The sequence below is a fragment of the Asterias amurensis genome, chromosome 11, assembly GCF_032118995.1.
Source record: "Asterias amurensis chromosome 11, ASM3211899v1".
Lineage (NCBI taxonomy): Eukaryota > Metazoa > Echinodermata > Asteroidea > Forcipulatida > Asteriidae > Asterias > Asterias amurensis.
In genome coordinates this window covers 4,994,356-5,007,857 of record NC_092658.1, presented here as the reverse complement: position 1 = coordinate 5,007,857, position 13,502 = coordinate 4,994,356, and the positions used below count along the sequence as shown (strand labels likewise).

Genomic DNA, 13,502 nt, shown 5'->3' with positions numbered 1-13,502 from the left:
TTTTCAAAAACTACACAACCTCAGCTAGTAATAATTGAAGGGAAGCTGTCCACTATCATTATCTTCAAACCCTGTAAGTTTAATGTAAATCTGTGGACATTTTTAAAAAGTACTTAACGCACTCTCGCCCACTATCACCCACCCACACCCACTCTTATCCAGGCTGGAAATCTTTACAATGTAGGCAATGCTGGAGATTGTTATTTACCTCGAAGCTATATAATGCAACATCCCTCGGGCAGTCTGAGGCAGAATATTAAAATCATTTGAAGAAATGAAAGGTTATTGATGTCGTACAAATATGCACACTGAAATAGAATATTCAATATGATAATATTTAAAACAATAAAGTCGTCATAAATACACGTGTTATTTCAAATCTGTATTGATATAGGAGGCCCACGCGTGACCTTATAATACCACGTCTATTTGAATATAGATTTAAGTGCTCTACTGAACTAAATTTAATCAATTAAAATTAGTGAACGAATATACACTACCCTACACTAAATTATAGTACGTAGGAAGACGCAAGTATTTAGATATGATACTAATATCATGATTTCAAACCAAGTGTGTCCATGTATACGTTCCGAGGATACGAAGCTTTGGAATTGTGTTGTTTTGCAGCGACCTTTACTTTAACCTTTCCATTTTGTGGGCCTTTGCAGACTGAATAATAATCGACGCATTGACAACCAAGACTACGTCTTAGAATAATATTCCATGAAAGTGAAAAAATAGACTAACGTGTAATTATCTTTCCATCAATTTGACGGTCATATATGCGGTAGTTCTTCTCGATGTTTTGACATGTTGTCAGTTGTCTGTTTTATCTGTGAACGCTTCCCAGCGCATGCAAAAACATGTTTTTCTTAATAATACGATTTTGGTGAGCCTTGTCCAGTTTTTTTCTTCTCGCCAAAAATGAAAGTGTGGGATATGCGTATAATGTGCACGCTTCACGTGTACTAAAAATGAACCATACAAATAATTCACATCGCTGCAAACAGAAAGGGCAGAAAACAATCACTTTATATTCCTATAGAAGCGCCTGCGGGTCATGTAAGATAACACAAAACACCTTTCATAAAATAGAGTAAAGTTTTATGAGAGTCATTCTTCTTATGGATTACATGTAAATGTAGTAATTACTGAAAGTGTTGGTGAACCATTATTGAAAATTCTGTTCACGGGTGAACAAAAGAGCATGAATTAGACTGGGGCATTGGATTCTGTGCTGAAGTACTTTGGCCATAGCTTGACACAGCTTTCAGTATAGGAGCTTCATCTTAAAGGAACACGTTGCCTTGTATCGGTCGAGTTGGTCTATAAAAAGCGTTTGTAACCGTTTGTTATGAAATGCACATGGTTGGAAAGATGTTTTAAAAGTAGAATACAATGATCCACACAAATTTACCTCGAAATTGCGTAGTTTTCCTTTTACTTTGCGAACTAACACGGTCGGCCATTTATGGGAGTCAAACCATAATTTGCCGACCGTGGTAGCCTCGACGAGGTAAAAGGATAACCTTGCAATTTCAAGCCATGTTTGTGTGGATAATTGTATTCTACTTTGACACCATCTTTCTATCTATGTACAATTTATTAAAAACGGTTACAAACTATTTTCAAAGACCAACTCGACCGATACAAGGCAACGTGTTCCTTTAATGTTCAGTGGGACTTCTTTATGAACAGTATTATTGTTTGACAATGACTTTGGGTCCTCTGAAGGAAATATCTCAACAAAATTAGATATCCCTCTCCAAAGGTGAAGCAATTATTGGTATATGTCAAAATGGGGTCAACTGTGGTCAAAATGCTCCAATCCTGTCGAAATGCATGTTAAATTACGTGATTAACAAAACATCAAAACAAATTACATAAGCAGCAGCCTTGAAATGATGTAATTGAAGTTATTGTGTGTTGTTTATAGGCCTATCCTTTTCAGCGCGTTATAGAACAAGCCAGTTTGGACGGCTGGACTTGGAATACTATTACAAATTAAGAACTAGCGATGAGTTCATTCACTAGAGTCCCCTGGAGGAATTGTGATTGACCAAAGGAGGGACTTATTTTCAGAGGTGTCAGGCCGCGGGACAGGCCCTTCTCGTCATTCACAGCTATGCCAAAGAGGGGGGGGGGGGAGCGTGCACTATGCCAGTCCACGTTTTTTTTAACACACCTCGGTCTAAATATGAAAAGGGGGGAAAACGGTTTTCATAACTAGACTGGTGTTATAATTCAATAATTTACTCAAGAGCAATTACATAATAATTGTCAATACTCAACAATTAAGGGAGTCAATTCTTAATTGCCGTTCACTGTTCACATCATGAGAGGGCGTTGTAAACTGTAAAAAAACATGCGTAGCTTTTTGTCTGGTTCGGAAACTACCCACCCCCCAAAAAAAAAAAAAAAAAATAACTAAGTAAATAAATAAATAACAACATAACAAAAAATAACACAAATAATAATATTTTGGAAAAGGTCTTGTTTTATGATGTTTTTAAAAAAAGAACAAAAAAAATCTTTTAGAATGTGCACTGCTGGCAATCGTTCTGACGACGCTTTACCTTTCGGATATACTATTTTTTGTTTTACGGCGGTCACCAATAGCAATGTACGGTCCCAAGTTACTCAGAGTAGTGGAGACATTATTTCCGGCTGACATAATCCGATGGAGACAACAATATTCTGTGTGCTAAGTGAACGATAAACCTAGAGGGCGACGAGTAATCCTAGGAGTGTTGCGAGAGACACGGTTTGTGTGTATAAGAAGACTCACACTCCCGGCACTTTTTGCCACATTGTCCATTGAGTAATGAGTTTGAACATAGGGTCCCTAAAGTTAACATACGGACACTAATGTAAAGATTAGTTTTAAAGCCACCATTTCTTATTTCCAACGGTTTTACACCCTCGTGTTCCGACATCCCTGTGTTCCGACAACCTTTAGTGTATTTTCATAATGTTTACCCCAACTTTAACCCAAACCCTAACCACAACGAATAAATCGCGAGTGTTTTTTTATTTTTTATTAACATAGGGATGTTGGAACAAGGGGTGTCGTAATATATTATAGAGCAGTCCCATTTTCAACACCCGATCTCCCCTTTAACATTGCGGGCTCGTAATGATGGTGGTTCACCCTGCATCATTACAGTTTTTGTCATGTGTTTTATTGTGGCTGACTTTCCAGTAATACAAGTCCACAAAAGTGATTATAAACACGTAATATTAAATCACAACACTCCCCCATGCATGCCAGAAACTGTACCCGTGCAATAACTCAGCAGTCCCACTGAGTCAACAGTGGCGTAAATACACATTGATTTTGGGGAGGGAGGGGTTTGGCAGGGTGGGGGGGGGCATGAGAGGAGCTGTAATTCCCCCGACAACAACCCCCCCCCCCCCCTCCTCTTCCATACTGCAATAAAAGTATTTGTGCCCCGTGTTTTGCTCTTGATTCCATATAACGTATGCAAGCAACGTATCTCTGTAATTATTAGACCGCACACCAATTAACGAATTTCATTTTTCAAAAGCCAGGCAATTATTGAATCCTTAACTGTGGGGGTGTCGTTAAATACAGACGGTGCATTATGGACGGTTTCTCATGGACCGCAGAATCTCTCCGTTGAGTCTGATCGGTATATACCGCGGCGGTTGAATCTGGCCATGGAGAAATTTTCGCATTTAGACACCCACTCATTCATCTTGAGGTTGACTAAGCAGCGTGGCTGTGGAATCCCCTATAGGCCCTTCTAATTCTTTGTAATGCACCGCTAATTCCTTGATGCTGCGCGCCTTTTCTCCTATCTTATTCCACCTGATCTCGTCGAGGTTGTTTTGAAAGGATATTGCTTGGGTTTGTTTTGGTCATGCTTGTCATGTCGTATTTTCCCTCGCTATGTTGGGAATATTTCACGCGGTGATACCGGCCTTATAGCTGTTCGATATTGCAGGCTCATGTATGCCTTTCTGGTCGTAATAGCTTGACGAAGTTTACATTGCCCAGTTTCATAAGACAATAGTGTACCCCACACATCGATTTGGTGTATAATATTGTGTGGTCACAGAAGACGGTATGCTAACAAGTTCGTTGTGGATCCAAGCACTGCGGCTGCGGTACTTGAGGTGAGTTTGGTTTCCAGTCACAATCAACGATAAAGCCATAGAGAGACACACAGGCACCATGCGTTATCTGTATCGCCTCGTAACAATAAGCTGCTATAATTCAATAAAATATATCAATATAATATCAAATAATTTAACTTAAAGGCAGTGGACACTATTGGTAATTACTCAAAACAATCATAAGCATAAAACCTTACTTGGTAACGAGAATGGAGAGCTGTTGATAGTAAAAGACATTGTGAGAATAGGCTCCCTCTGAAGTAACGTATAGTTTTTCGAGAAAGAAGTAATTTACCCCGAATTTGATTTCGAGAGACCTCAGAAATCGATTTTGAGGTCTCGAAAATCAAGCATCTGAAAGCACACAACTTCGTGTGAGAAAGGTGTTTTTTCTTTCATTATTATCTCGCAACTTCGGCGACCATTGAGCTAAAAATTTCCACTTGTTTGTTATTTTATGCATATGTTGAGATACACCAAGTGAGAAGACTGGTCTTTGACAATTACCAACAGTGTCCAGTGTCTTTAACATTAAATAGTAATTAATGCGACTCATTTTGCCATAATATAGAGTTCCATCACTGGTCGCAGTTAACATTCCGCTTTATGAAACGTGTTAGTAATCACTACCCGGTCTAACGAAACTTTCAAATTAATGTAGATCGTTTCTCGAAAGTACGAGAATTTGTATATAAACTACGCTATCCATACCCTGTAGCACAATATACTACAACAAATAGAATGCCTCAGAGAGAGGCAAAGACTCAATTCGTGCAAGTATTTCATGACTGGCAGCTGAGTATAGGACTAGGAGACAATTTCAAAGCGTAAGTCACGAGCGACCCGGGTGACTTGTTCCTGACTTGTTGTAAAAGAGAGGAGTCAATGCAATTAAGAAGATTGAATTGGGAGGCGACCCCAACGCGATTAGATTTCTGTTGCTCTCTGTGCCTGTTTAGGAAATCTAAAGCACGCCTATAGTAATACCACCCATTCCTCAACCCCAAACACCGCCTGTGTATCCCTATTGGGTTGCAGCTGTCTCTATTTGGGCTGAGCGATGAATGTCAGTGTGTCTGAATGTTTTGTAACACATGGAAGTCGAGTTGGAGCATCTTAAAGGATTCGGGTACTTTTTCAAAATGTCCACAGATTTACATTAAACTTACACGGTTTGAAGTTAATGATAGTGGAAAGCTTCCCTTCAAATATTACTAACTGATGTTCAGTTCTGTAGTTTTTGAGAAATGAGTAAAACAAGTCACAAAATAATTTTCGTCTCATGAGACGAAAATTATTTTAGCATGTAAAATCCCACTAACCAGTTATGATAATATACCATAACCATAGCATATTACTGGTTAATACGTTAACTTTTTACATTCTAAAACTGAGACAAAAAATTTCTGTTTAATTTCTCAAAAACTAAAGCTCCTCAGTAAGTAAAATTTAAAGAGAAGCTTTCTACTATCATAATCTTCAAACTGTGTAAGTTTAATGTAAATCTGTGGACATTGTGTTTTGTGTCAGGAAAAAGTACATAGACCCTTTAATATATAGGAAAGAAATAATGTCACTGCATGTCCTCCTTGACTTTTGAAATAATGCGCGCAATACACCATGATTACAACTGCAGTTTGTATACATGTCACACATTCTAAAAAATGGATCCTTGCACTCTTTTTACTCTTTCCTTTATCCCTTCACTTCCACATAGACTGTTTACACAAGTTTCCTTGTGGGGCACACGAGTCTTAAGGATTCCCCTATGGGGTCTTTTCCCCATTTTCGTTTATGCAATTGTCAAAGACCAGTCTTCTCAGGGTGTATCTCAACGTGCATACATCAACCAATCTGTGAAAATTTGAACTCTATTTGGTCGTCGAAGTTGCGAGATAATAACGGACACAACAACCACCCTTGTCGCACAAGTTGTGCGCTTTCAGATGCTTGAATTCGAGACCTCAGCTGAGGTCTCAAATTCAGTTCAAATATTTAGTGAGAAGTTACTTCTTTCTCAAAAACTACGTCACTTCAGAGAGAGAGCCGTTTCTCACAATGTTCTGTTAAACTATCAACAGCTCTCCATTGCTCGTTACCAATTAAGGTTTTATGCTAACAATGGGTAATTACCAATAGTGTGCAGTGCCTTTAAAGTACGGGAAAAGAACACACATGCTACAATCATTATTATGAGTAGTGTGTCTGCAACAACCAAAGGTGCTGCATTAAAAATGACGCATACTCATTTACCAAGGGGCACTGGCGTAACTGGGATGGGGGAGGCACGCCCCCAATATGAAGTTGTCCATGCACGACATTGCAAATGACAGTAGGCCTACGACACAGTTGATGTTGCAGACTTGAACCGAACTACATTTTTGAGTGTACGAGCAATGCTGGTCATCAATGGTACAGAACACCCCAACGGCAACTGAATTGACCTATCGAATTTCAAATTATAAAATCGTCACTCAAATTAAATTACTTTTGTTATTTTCTTGATGTAGGGTTTGTGAATTGCTGCAGGTGCCCAACACTGCAAATTGGTCTTTCCTTATTGTTTGCAATAAAACTTCATCACGTTCTGAGAGTGACGTTACGGGTCATTTTCACTGGACGGAGTGCCCCGTTCAATACAAATCAATATGTGTTTCCTTTAGGTACATTTTCTACTTCAGCATGGATTGCGTCTGGCGGGGCTGCTCTACCGGTTTCATTGGTTATTAATTCCAAGTCCATTCTAATTAAAAACATGTACCCAGTGCACAACTCCCCTGGCTTGCAATTTAACATTGGGGGAATCAATTCACATTGGTGAAACTCAAACTACTTCAGATTGATCACAAACGGGTGACGTTACCAATGGGGCAACCGCCGGCGGCTACGCCACACTTTAGTTTTAATATTATTGTCGCAAGATATTAAGTGGTGATTGAGGATGGTGGCATGTATTTGTTAATATGCCTTTTTTATGGCGGAACTATGGTGGAACCATCTCTTGTTTCTTAGATTCAATTCGAGATACCAAAAACGGATGCGGTAAAAGGAGAAACAGTTTGTTAATACTAACTATTCTAACTATTAAACGGATCTGACATTATCACAATATTTACGGATACTTAATAGACTAGAATGCAGTTAATGCACGCACTTCTCCGACTTCACTTATTAACTGAAAGTCCAATCATAGCGTGCTATCAATTACTGATTACAAAACACTACAAGTTCATTCTATTATTTTACTCCTATTTTCAACAGAGGGCACTGTTCTGCACGTAGAGATCGAACGAACGACATACGGCTGTTTCAGGTGCATGGACATGCTCATCACAACGAACCGTAACCCTCATTATCAGATGGTGTTTTGCGCAGCACAGTACACTAGCCACTCTTCTAATAACATTACCCTGGAATGAAGGTAAGCTAAGTAGCTGTTAAACATGTTAATGCAAGACATAATTGGTTTAAGCATCTACCTAGTCATTTATAACATGGGCATGTTTGTTTGCTGTAAAAAGATGTATTAAACATTGGTGTAAACTGTGTGTGTGTGTGTGGCATTAGTGTACACATTGTGCTTTACAGTGGGGGCGTAATTTTTCTAGGGAATTATATTTTAAAGCTTCATTTTGATTTGAATTGTCATGGTCATAAATTTACAGGTTTTCTACACGAGAGGTAGGTGTTGCTTTGCAGCTATAGGCTGGACACATGCCGTCTTGACCAACGTAGTTCATTGGTTTGCAGCACATGGCGATTTTGTTCTCTCATCCTCATGTTTAGTGAGGACCGTCAGAAAGGCTTCATCAGACGCTCGTCTGCGTCGTTAGTGCACACCATCCAATATAGCGACTAAAATACAGTTGCCCTTTTTGTGTGTGTCTTATTGTGTGGTATTCCTTCTTTTTTTTTTGGTTTCATGTGTATCATTGTGTATCGAAAGACGTTCATCAAAGTCCCTGGTTAGTCTATGATGACCATAATTTTTAATTACTTCAAATGTAATTATTTCACGGCGTGGCGATGCTGGCATTGATATGACCTTCTCGTTTACGGTTCGTGCATTTCCGTATTGCGCCTGATTGGGGAAAGCCTGAGAGGGCAAAGACCGTGTGCAGCAACAGCCCATGCGTAAAGGACGGTGGAAACTTGCCCTGCTGGCAAACGTATCAAATCGGCATGGTAATCACATCTTAATACGTGGTTCATGAAAAGCAATGGCAATTATTTTTTGCCTCTGAAATGATTCTATACGGGAACCATCTTTGTACTTTTTATGTTTCATCTTCAGTTACAATTAAGATGCAACATGAGACTAGGAGCTGTAATGAGTATAGGGGAGATATCGGGACTTGGCCGTCCTATGATCCCAAGGTTAATGTTGTAATGTGAGACTTTGGTTAACTGGCGGGATGTAAGCCATGCTTAAAAGCTCAATCATATTATGTGGGGCTGGCGAGGCAGGAGAGTCTGTCACCCTTAGTTTTCTATTCCTGTTGCCTTGACTTTATAGTTCAACCCGCTCACAGCTACTTTTGCGGATTTAACGGCGACTGCTCTATATTCCGACACCCCATATTCCTAAAAATCCCCTGATAGTTTACACGCTAGGGTTGAGGTTAGGCGTATGCTTAAGAAAGAACAATAGGTTTAGGCTTAGGCTTTAGGTTTAAGCTTAGGCTTAGGCTTAGGCTTGGGAAAATACACTAGGGATCTCGGAACATAAAGGTGTCGAAACATAGGGATGGCGGAGCATAAGGGTGTCGAATCATAGGGGTATCGGAACATAAGGGTGTCGAAACTTAGGGGTATCGGAACATAAGGATGGCGGAACGTAACGGTGTCGAAACATAGGGATGTCAGAACAAAAGGATGTCGAATCATAGGTATGTCGGAACACAAGGGTGTCAAACAGGATAGTCGGAACTTAGGGATGGCGGAACGTAACGGTGTCGAAACATAGGGATGGCGGAACGTAACGGTGTCGAAACATAGGGATGTCGAAACATAGTGGTGTCGGAACAAGGGGTGTCAAAATATAGGGTCGTAACGGATTTAACTATGTTAGAGGAGAGGACCTTAGCACAGGCTAAGCTTCAATAATGCAGGCCCCGAGACCAATCTCAGTCTCAGTCGACTGTTTGGGTGTCGATCTCTTCTTTCTTTAATTCATTCAACGGTTGGCTTATAACATTTCTTGGTGACGAGTAATGGGGAGAGGTTGATTAAAACACTGTGGGAAACGGCTCCCTCTGAAATGCCATTTTTCGAGAAAGAAGTAATTTCCACGAATTTGGTTTCGAGACCTCAGATTTAGAACTTGACCATCACTAACCATAAACGCACACAACTTCGTGTGACAAGGGTTATTTTTCTTTCATTATTATCTCGCAAACTCGATGACCGATTGAGCTCAAATTTGCACAGGTTTTCTATGTTATGCATATGTTGAGATACACTAACTGTGAAGGCTAATCTTTGACAATTACCAATAGTGTCCACTGCCTATAAGTAAATCGTTCACATCACATTGTCGATTGGTCCAAATCGATGGCTTCTTTGTTGTTGTTCTTATAAGTTTAATAGCATACCTATATTTTGTAATATCTTATAAATTACTTCCGTGTGGCTTTTTTTTCACGAACAATCAGTCTTCGTAATACTGCAGATATATTATTTGTGTTATAAATGCAGTATCTGGTATGACAATTTTGATTTGTACAGAACGGTATACACTTGAATCGGTGTTTATCATCACGAACATAATGCGCAGTGTGAGAAAGGCTGAGAAAGGCTTAGAAATGCCTCGTGCCTTTTTTCCCAATCCACCTTGATGAGAGAGAGGGGGTTGGATAAGTGCATGAGCTTATAATGCTAGGTCAGGAATCCGTGACGAATATAACAGTTCCGCTAAATAATAAAACTGGACGAGTTGAGTAATTGCTGGAACGTCATTGACGCCACGCGTTCTACCGAGGTGTGATATGCTGAGTGCGTTGCATAATATTAATTACACGTTCATCTGTGAAGTCTCTGTGGTGTTTTTTTTTTTGTTCGTGTTGGGTTCGCCATTGGACAAATCCGTGACTGTTAAAGCTATCCTGTTTTTGTATCGAGATGCGAAGTCGCTCATTTTTTTGCCCGCATCTGTCTCCAGTAGTTTGTGGGTTACGATGTGTTTCGGTAAGGTATAGCCACACAGTGATGATGTGACTTGGATATAACGTGTGGACTGTACGGGCAAGTCATCCAAGGTATGGTAGGGTTGGCTGATGAAGGTGGCACGCACCCGGTCCATGTAGCAACTGTTTGAGGTATGAGCAAATTATTTTGTTCAAAGACACTGGACACTATTGGTAATTGTCAAAGACCAGTCTTCCCACTTGGTGTATCTCAACAAATGCATAAAATAACAAACCTGTGAAAATTTGAGCTCATTTGGTCGTCAAAGTTGGGAGATAACCATGAACGAAAAAACACCCTTGTTACACGAAGTTGTGTGCATTCAGATGCTTGATTTCGAGACCTCAAATTCTAAAAGCTGAGGTCTCGAAATCAAATTCGTGAAAATTACTTTTCTTTCTCGAAAACTTCATCACTTCAGAGGGAGCCGTTTTTCACAATGTTTTATACTATCAACCTCTCCCCGTTACTTGTAATCCAGACAGATTTTAAGATAATAATTATTTTGAGTAATTACCAATAGTGTCCACTGTCATTAGTATTTTGATAGCCATCAGCCTCGTAAAGATACAAATCCTACATGCACTGGACATGTTTGGTGATATTATTTTTAAACACCAGTATCCTACTTTGACTCAATAGTGGTCATCGAATTCGCAAGAGAATAATTAAAAGTAAAAACAAATAGAACACTTCTTACACATTAACTTGTGTGCTTTCAGCTGCCCCGGGCCTGAAGTATCTTTTAAATTATTTGAGTGTAAAAAAACCTCTTTCTCAAAAACTATCGTTACTTCAGAGGGTGTCATTTTCCTCACATCAACAGTTTCCCGTTGCTCTCTATTTACCAATAGTGGGCCAGTACCTTTAAGTTCAATTTCAAAATTCTTCTTTATTCAAAAAGTACTTCCAAATATTAAGAAAACACAGAATTTATATAGTACAAAAACAAGTACAAAAGATGAAACAATGTCACACGGTTCAGATATCCTACGTTTTTATGTAAAAAAAAGGGGGGAGAAGAAGAAGGGAAAAAACGGCGGCAAGTCGAGTCTTGCTCAAACTTGTCTAAACATGATCCGCAAATTGCTATGACAACGTAGGTAAAACCCTAGGCTCTCGTGTGTCTAGTTCCAGACGTTTAGTATGCTCGTACTAGACGTTTCTTATAGCTCGGTAATGGAATAATTAACTTAGGATTGAATTCAAATCTGCCGATAGCGTACGATCAGAATTCGTTTCTCTTAGGGAAACCTTTTGTCAAACTAATGCTATTAATTTCTTAAGTTTGCTTCTATGTAGGTTTAACGTTCTCGTATAAAATGGCGTATCCGGATTATAAGGAAGCAAAGGAAGCCATTCGATTTCTCTAGGATGAGCCTGCCTCATTACTTGAAGGACTGTTCACAGAGCCTATCCCATATAACCTTGTATATAGGAATTTAGTACTTAAAGAACGGTTACAGGGCCTATCCCATAGATTCAAAACTCGAAGGATTGTTTATGGGCATATCCCATAGAACATTGCAGGGACTCAATTCATGAATGGCTGAGTCTATCCCATAGAACCCTGCAAAAGTGTAGAGTTTACTGAGCATGACTGATTCTTTGTATATACGGCACACTTATAACCCAAAGAAAAAAAACTGCGTTAAGCCTAATTGATACCGTTTATTAAAAACCACAATTTGTCAAACGAACTGCAGGTATGGGTTTGTCGAGAGAAGTAAACACAATGATCGTCCTTGAGATGACGTCATCATACAAAGAAGATGCAAGTCTAACGACCCCAATTGTAGCTAGACTGAAATCAAGGATGAACCCTATTAAAATATAGATAACAAAACAAAACAAATAGCAGTGCGACAGTTGTTATTTGAATTGACTTCCTACATCTGCTTTTAGAAGAAGAAAAAAAAGCTCAATAATTAGGTCTTTAATGATTGCTGTCTGCACGCTTCACTTCTTGCATTTATTTCTGCATCCGACGTCTAGGTCGGATGACAATGCACTGTCATGTTTTTAAAGGCACTGGACACTATTGGTTATTACTCAAAATAATTGTTAGCATAACAACTTACTTGGTAACGACCAATGGAGAGCTGTTTATAGTGTAAAACATAGAAGTAAGGTATTTTTCGAGGAAGGAGTTATATCTTTCCACTAAAATATTTGAATTTGATTTCGAGACCTCAGAATTTGATTGTGAAGTCTCGAAATCAAGCATCTGAAAGCGCATATCTTGTGCGACAAGGGTGTTTTTTCTTCCATTATTCTCTCGCAACTTCGACGACCAATTGAGTCCAAATTTTCACAGGTTTGTTATTTTGTGCAAATATTGAGATACACCAAATTAGAAGACTGGTCTTTGACAATTACCAAAGGTGTCCAGTGCCTCTAAAGGCATTGTTTTGGACACTGTTGGTTATTGTCAAAGAACAGTATTCTCACTTGGTGTATACCAACGTATGCAGAAAATAACAAATCTGTAAATTGGTCATCGAAGTTGCAAGAGAATAATGATAGAAATACACCTTTCTTGCACAAATTGTGCTTTCAGATGCCTAAGTAAAAAATGCTTCAGGCCTGGAGTCTGTTATTATCTGAGTGAGAAATAACTCTTTTTTCAAAAACTACCTTACTTCAAAGGGAGCCGTTTCTCACAATGTTTTATACTATCATTATCAAGGCCTTTATCGAGGCTCTTTGTAATGGAAGTAATTATCATAATATCGACTTGTCTTTGTAATTCACCATACACATGTGCTGTTTTCACTTGTATATCTTCAAACCTGTAGTATATGGACTTTGTTCGACTATAGTCAATAATTAGATTCAATTTACTAAAGCAGAACCAATAGACGAGTTCGTGTTTTTGTTGTTTCAACGTTTCCATTCATTTTGCTGACTGACACTGGTAACAGATGAGATGGACTGCGTTAACAAAGACACAATTTATTAGTTGACGTGTGTCATTATTAATATTAGTTAGTCACATTAAGGGCATTGTACACTGGCAGTTATTTAAAATAATTGTTAGCAAACATTATTTGGTAACGAGCAAAGGAGAGCTGTTGATAGTTAAAAATATTGTGAGCAAGCGGCTCACTCGAAAGTAACGTAGTTTCTGAGAAAGAGGTAATTTCTCACTCAAATATTAAATAGACTTCAGG

The 13,502-nt window shown here is 38.9% G+C and overlaps 1 protein-coding gene across 2 annotated transcripts in view; it reads left to right on the top strand.

Moving 5' to 3' along the window:
- Positions 1-13,502, top strand: part of LOC139944577 (GTP-binding protein Di-Ras2-like) — a 56,153-nt gene that overhangs the window by 26,626 nt on the left and 16,025 nt on the right. The window contains exons 2-3 of one of the 2 annotated variants that reach the window (XM_071941627.1): positions 7,405-7,564; positions 7,809-7,824. The gene's annotated coding sequence lies outside the window, so the exon portion shown is untranslated. The remainder of the gene's footprint in view (positions 1-7,404; positions 7,565-7,808; positions 7,825-13,502) is intronic. The other variant, XM_071941626.1, reaches the window with a different exon arrangement.